This window comes from Priapulus caudatus, unplaced genomic scaffold (assembly GCF_000485595.1).
Source record: "Priapulus caudatus unplaced genomic scaffold, Priapulus_caudatus-5.0.1 Scaffold359, whole genome shotgun sequence".
In the NCBI taxonomy this organism is placed as follows: Eukaryota; Metazoa; Priapulida; class Priapulimorpha; order Priapulimorphida; family Priapulidae; genus Priapulus; species Priapulus caudatus.
This window is the reverse complement of record NW_014577420.1, coordinates 226,258-234,323: the sequence shown is the minus strand read 5'-3', so window position 1 is coordinate 234,323 and position 8,066 is coordinate 226,258.

The window sequence follows — 8,066 nt, the reverse complement described above, 5'->3', positions numbered from 1 at the left end:
GGTCCCGCCAGGGTATCGCCGGGAACGTACCCTGGTACTAAATACTACTTCTAATATGCCGGACCGTAACTCGCCTACTCCACTAACGAGTCTAGGGAGTCGCCTACGCCTACTCCCTAACCCTAACCCTAACTCTAACACTAACCCTAACCTACCCTAACCATATCAGCTAGATAGTTACCGAGGGTACATTCCGGCAGTAACCTGGGGGACATAGACCCTATCAGCGCTAGTAGTATCAAAACGTAAATAACCAAAGCATTCGTATGTTTTTTAGTTGCCTCTGTGATAATTTAAACACGTCTTTATGTTGGGTCTATGTAATGTTGAAAATCAAATCTTCTGCAAACCGGCCACCTGGCGGGAAACGGCTGTGACGTGAGAGCAGGTTTTTCCCGGCGTTGGCGTCGCACAGAAAGCCCTCATCAGTGCATGAGCACAAAAGCCTATCAAGTATCATATAATATTTGTTTTGGCAGTATGTCGTGACTCATATTGCGCGATAAACATCCAACTGCCATAAATATTATTAATTATCATGAGCATGATATCAAGAGCAGATAAAGAAGGAGAGCGTACAAGGGTAAAATGCTGAAACATGCTGCAGTATTAGTCGAATTAATAAACTTTTCCCGTTATTTTGACGATCCTTCGCAGTATTATTGATTAGCTGTCTTACCTTGTTCATATAAACAAACCGCATGTCCCTACGATGGCCCCTACGCTGAGATAATAGCGGTGAAAATCTGGTATTTTCACCGAAACCGACTCGAGAATCACTGTTTACTGCGTCGCTCTCGAAGTGTTTATTACTTCGGGAAACCTCGCGTGTTTTCGTCAATGATTGACAAATGGAATGAATGACGTCTGTTATTGATTGCCATAGTGATGACCCCACCTGTACCCACCTCACGCCCACCTCACGCTATGGCGCTACACAGCGGCGACCCGGAAGCAACACACTGGAAACACTTGGAGAGACGGACTCGGTTTGCTTATATAGGCGAATGATAGTACCAAAACCCTTCTATGGTGTATAACCACATACGCAACGCATGTATGCAGGGCGTCACAGCCGTAGGGCTGCGTAGCAAAACGCAAGCCAAAAGCCTAAAGGCAAAATATAAGCCTAATAGTAATATAATATAATATAATAAAATTTAGAGCGTCTAGATTTTAAAATTGCGTGGGGGAAACCCCCCCCGATCCCCCTTCACACATCCTATCTCCGGCACTAGAGGCCGTGCGCCTGGCGGCACGCGACACAACAACTAACAACAGGCTGTCCAAATCAGCAAAATCTTTTTTGATTATAAGTGTGTTCAATTTTAATACGAAATTTTAAACTGCAAAATTACGTATAGTCGGATTTCTAAAATAGCCTCGTGAATTAGAATAAGAATAAAACCGCATTTCTTACAGATTTTCATTAATTGCACAAGTTGCATGGTGAAAGTGCCAATGTAATTGTACTTTTATTACTGTGAAACTGTGCATTATGTCACATTGGAATGGATACAAACGACCACGTAATGCACACACCCCCTCCACACTGCCGGACATTTACGTACTCACATTACTAGGCGTGAATAATATTTACTTTCCTTTAATTACTAATATTATTTGCTCCTGATATTCTCATCAAAAATCTGTTAGAAGCCAGAAAACATTTCGTTTGCACAAACAACCATACAATGACAACACGCAGTGAACATGCGACGCTGGCCGCCTGTGCACATATTCACACCATACGATCGATCAACCAACAACACAATATAGAAAACGATTTTCCTACATCATCATCATCATCAACATAATCATCACCATCATCATCACCACCATCATCATCATCACGATTATCATCATAGAACCTAAAACACAGGGTCCCGTTGTCAGAAACATCAGGAATAGTTAGGATTGTTACTGATAGTCTATACTACTACTAGTGCTAGTACTATACTGATACCAATGATTGAGTCTGAAATTTCACAACTTTTCCATGACACTTCACCTAAAAAGTTATGACGTTTAATGAGACTCATGATATCACAATCTCTTACGACGTTTTTGACAACGGGCCCCCGGAACTTGAACAATGCAACTTGCAGCGCATGCGCACGGACTCAATATTATTCTAGGTCAGATGAGATTCACCAATGGTGGCCATGCTTAATCTTAATCACAGTGAAAAGGTAATACCTTTTCTCACTGTGAAATCCCCCGATTAAAAACAAATCATGACTTCGGGAAAATATTAATTTAAATATCTTTTAGCGCTGTCCTCAAAACGGACTTGCGTTACTAGCACCAACCTTTCATGCATTGACGCCATAAATACTTGTTCGTTCTTCAATGAAATCTTACTCCCTACTGCGATCAGAGAATGATCCGTTCTCAATCATGTAAAGCCACAACAATAAATTGTTTTTTTAAACGCATCCACAATAATAGTTGTGGGGTTATTGTGTAACGGATCAAACTACACCGTGTCCCAAGCATTTTGTCTTAATAGCTTGGTGTCAAAGCAATAGCGACAACTTTAATACAAAGTGCGATTCCATGCCATTACTGGAGCAGTCAATATGTTAATAAACTGATTCACTGAATCAGAATAACTAGACATTCTAAGACGTTCCTTATGTAATTCTCGAACAATGGCAACTTTGACGTTCCTTGTGCAATTATCAAACAATGGCAACTTTGACGTTCCTTGTGCAATTATCGAAACAATGGCAACTTGGACGTTCCTTGTGCAATCATCGAACAATGGCAACTTTGACATTCCTTGTGCAATTATCGAAACAATGGCAACTTTGACGTTCCTTGTGCAATTATCAAACAATGGTAATTTTTATGTTCGCCTAAGCACATTCTCGATATCATGACAACATTGTGATTGTGTTCGACACACAACATAAACTTAGATATTAATCGTCACGTGTTGCTTGTGGGCAATTCACTGGAACAGTGCGCTCAACCGGTTATCATAGAGAACTCGAAGACTCCTACCTCGCTAATTTAACGCTGTTTTGATAACGTTGGTATTAAAATTTTAAAAAACTGCTAACTTTGGGCTATACTAAATGTACACACTTCCATGGAACAAGACGACTCCTGCTCATTCTCAGCTTGAGAAGCAGACATATACCTCGTAGCTAAACCCTGGAACGAATAGAACTCGCATACTTTACGTTTACCCTTTGCCGCCAGACCAAACTGAAACATGCGAAACACTCGAACTCAGTATAGATTCCTACCTGGATGCGGTTAACAGTGGGGAGACAAGTGAACGTGCTTCATTTCAGCAGGCGATCTGTGGGCGATTCCGGGATCAGGTATGTCCGCTGGAAGGAGGATGTTGGTGGCGATGCTATGGACAGTCATTGATTGGACAGAGCGCGAGAGCCTGTGTCCATCGCGACTCCTGTCAAAAGCCCAAATGTCCCACGACAACTAGCTGCATGCCTACAAGAGGAGCAATCAGTAGGTAAGCTACGTGTGAGACCATTACTAGGCAGGTTCGTCTACGACTCCAAAACAGCCATACACAGGGTTATCGCGGCGCGAATCGCATCGGCCGACGAAAAAACAAGGGTATTTTTCCTTTCTGAGGGCAAGGATTGTCCACCACTGTCCTGAATTCAAACCCATCCCCAAAAAGTGGTTACTAAAACCAAGCTGAGTTTCGAAACGACCTCTCAAAAAGTGGAGTGCACTACGATAATGTAAGAGGCTAATAACCCTATGAGTGTACAAACGGAAAAAACGGGGATAAATAGTGCTAATTTCAACGACATGGATTAATTTCACTTTGCCTGGCGAGTCTAGAAATATTTTAATGGTATTGCATTAAGCAGAATTCTTTGCTCTCTAAAACAAGACGAAATCCGCTTGTCAATTACGATACTCCTAAGTGCTGAGATATTGGCTCGTAAAATCCTTCCCCTCCCAGCAAGGTTCTCCGCGCCATCGAATCCACATCCAACCAGCATACCTTCATAAGGCCGCTAAGAGTTGCTTCTGTGATGAGTCGATTTTCCGCAATAACATTTAGAATGAACGGCGTTTTTTCGGTTATCATAGGTGACTTCGGGAGGAGAGAGACATCGGCTATGACTTATCTCGCATTTATACTTTCCTATAAGCACTGGCTAGAGTGACCCGTCATGATACAGGAGCCTGGCTCAATGGTTTTTCTCTAAATTAAGTCTCTTACAACGCAAAACAGAAAGCTTACCTGGTCTTCGGACAGTGCAACAGGGTTGGTACTTATACTGTAAAATATAAAATAAGAAATGAAATAGTTTGTTTTGGCTTATACACATTGCAGGAATAATAATATACTTGACTCTCATCAGCAGAGTGTTTAGGTCACTAACTAGTTTTCTTATTTGGTAAAGGGAGAGGAGAGATATCGTAGCTAACATCGAGATCAATAAACAGCACACATTTCTAAAATGGCTCAGATTCAAGTAAGTCCAATTGCCATCGTAAGCGCAAAATTTGTCACAGTTAGTCTGAATGTGTAAATAAACACCTTGTTTACCTCTGCATTGTGGTTAAGGTTTCGTCTATGCATCAAGTTACTTCCTCCTAGCTGCCCACCATCCTAAAACGAGATAGGCTTTATCTGGTTACATGTGTATCATATTATTTTTCAAGTAATTGAAATTTTGTTATTCACTCTGCATATATGATTACAGTAACCATTACAATAGCAAATACAATGACACCTGCATTAGTTGTTACTTTTATAGAATGGCCACTTGTCTATATTATAGGCATTTTCCTAATGTGGCAGTTATATAGTTAATAAATCACCTAGCGAGTAGGATAGATGCTCTATCGAATCAACACCTGTCTATAAAGGACACTTTTAGAGAGGTTTTCTTGAGTGAACCTTATATACAGATTGGACAAATAACCATTCACCAGTAGATGAATTAGTGAAGATAACATAATAATATATATATATATATATATATATATATATATATACAATATATGAATATTATCACGAATATTATTAAAATATAATATAAAAATATAAATAAAACTATAATTATATTAAACATATAACAAGTGCCGGCATGAGACGAGCACGTGGTCTCTGAGCTGACGTGTACTTGTGTATCGCTGGCGGACTTATTCTTCTGATAAGACTCACTGGCAACGCAAAGAATCAAGTGCGCCCATTATAGGTAAATTGTTAATGGTCTAAGACCCGCGCACAGAGCAAGCGTTGATAGGCTTTGCATACGGTAAGTTACAGGTAATACATCAGATAAGCTGTGTAACGTTTAAACTTCGGCTATATATTAACGTATGCATGGATATGCGTCAAGGGCGAGAGCGTCAGTGGTGGGTGGTGCGGGAGGTGGTAGGAGCAGGGTGAAGCGTGCGCCTAATAGCAAAAGCAGTTCAGTCCCATTTATATGTTAACAGTCCAACAAATCCATCGGTTAACATGCCTCCTCTTGAGGAGGTCAAAGGTTTATCAGACACTTACTACTTCGCACAGTCAGTGGAAAGCACATTTCATGGTCCTTTCAAAATAAAAGCCCATAACAATGCCTCAGGTCAACGCTGAAACAAAAAAGTTTTCAAAATTCGCCTCCGGTCAGAACCAATGTCCTCAGAAATGTCAAAAAACTGCCCTATGCCTCATTACAGCGTTTACAGACCGCTGTGACCTCCAATTTCGGCACAGTGATGGCTTTCTTACCAATGATGCTATATCACATGACTAATCACCGAGCCTAAGGTCGAGCCGTTTAGAATTAGTGCCGGCAATTCTGGCATTTCTTCCCTATACCGTTAAGTTAAGGAGGCGAATGATTCCCCCTTCTTTAGCACCTGCTTGACCTTTGACGCTTCTGACCCCACATTCGACATACCGGCCCAGACTGGTTTCGGCTCAACTCCCCCACTGCCCATAAATTATCGTGATCTGTAGGACGTCGAGCGATTAAGATTGTGTGGCCCAACTGTTGACGGCAACGATAGTTCACGGACGGATGGCAATAAGGACCACCTCATGCATTCTACAAGCTGCATCTGACTATGTCAGATGAGCTAATACAGTAATAAATAAGTAGTCCTACCCCCCTCTGGTTGTAAGGTCAAGCCACATTTATGGCCACCATTATTTAGTGGCAACGACAACATAATTACATAAACATAATAACAAATAATATAACGTAATGAATGAGTCGTCGCACCCTCATCTGGTTGTAGGGGGCGCCCGCGGCGGCGGCGTGGTGGCCCTGCTGCAGACCCCGCATGCTGTTGAACAGCATCTGCTGCTCTAGCTGCTCCATGTGCATCTGCCGCTGCGCCTCAAGCGTCGCCCCCGTCGGCGCGTCCCAGTCGGCCGGAGCACTCGTCTCTAGCAGACGACCTGCACGTGTTACATGTACGGACGGGATTACTTATTACATATATGATGAATAAATACATTTGCACAAAACTACTGCTGCTGCTGGCTGCTGCTAGCTGAGCTGCTGCACTACTGCTAGCAGCTGTTGGTGCAATAAACGGCTGGTTGCTGCTGGCTACTATTGCTGCTACACCCAAAAAGTTGCGGCTACTGTGCTGAGGAGACTAAATGTCCACCCAAGGACTAGCCGGAACGTACCCTGGTACTATCTAATGATGCCCGGGACCGTACCAAGTCGCCTACTCCAGCTAACAAGAGTCAGGGAGTCGCTTATCCCATACTCCTAAACGCTAACACTAACCCCTAAACCCTATAAACCATACGAAATAATTTACCAGGGTAACGTTCCGCGGTCAATATCACGACCGTACCAGGTATGTTCCAGGCAGTACCACCATGGGGACATTAGACCTCTATGAGCCTAATGTTGCCTGCTGCTAACTGCTTACTTATTAATACTACTACTACTAATAATAAATAATAATTAATTATTATTATTATATACAGAAATAATAATGAACAACAATAATGAATCACTTAATATGTCATTTTTAATGAAAAATATTTTACTGTTGATCAAAAGAAATTTAAATTTTCAATTCTTGGCAACTGGGTCTTTTGTTTTAATCTATTCCTAAGCTAGTTTTTAATGCCTGCTATTTGCCATCGTTACTTAGTTTTCACAAACCATTTGCTTCACAATTAGCATATTAATTAGCAAGATGCCTATTAATTTAATAATTGGTAGAAAGTAGAGTAGTAGAATGAAAGATACATGGAACATGCTTCACTCACCCAACTGTTCCTTATTAAAGACTTTGGCTACAACATGCTGGCACCCTGATTACATCTTTCTACACCAGAGAAAGTTGTAGACGGTAGCAACACTCCTGTTACCTTTAGTAAAGTAAAGAAATCAGGCATCAGCTGGTGCAAGAAAAGATGGGCATACGACAAAACAAATTGGCAAACAATAATATGAACGAATATTCAAGTATATTTCCCACAGACTGGCTGTGGCTGGGAAGCCATAGTTTGGCAGAGAAAAACAATGACATTTATACATTTCTTATGTGTGTAAAAATAATAGATTTCACATTGGCAGTTCATTTATACTATTGCAGCTTTCCAACAAGACCGCAGAAAGCAGTCTGGGCTCAATCCTGAGGTCTGTTTGCTACGGAGATTGATAAACGGAAATTTCAGTCGTGCGTAAGTACCACATTTGTTAGGCAACGGCCAGATATGGCAGAACACTGCAGTTGCGTACACATCATTGTAGACACGCCCCACTAACGCAGGATGAGGGTAGGGGGAGGGTGGGGAGGGTGGGGAAGAGGGCGGGGGGAGGGGGTGTGGGAGGGGGAAGGAGGAGGGTGGGGGGGCGAGGGGTCTCTAATAGCAAAAGCAGTTCACTCCTGTTGTTGAACAGTCAACAAATCCATGTTTAACCCTCCTCGTTGAGGGTCAAAAGGTTATCAGACACTTACTCTTCAGCACGTTCAAGTGAAAGCACAATTATCATGTCCTTTCAATAAAGCCATAAAAAAATGGTAGGTCACCGCGAAACAAAAAAGTTTTTGCAATCGCTCCCGTCAGACCAATGTCCCTCTAGAAAATGTCAAAA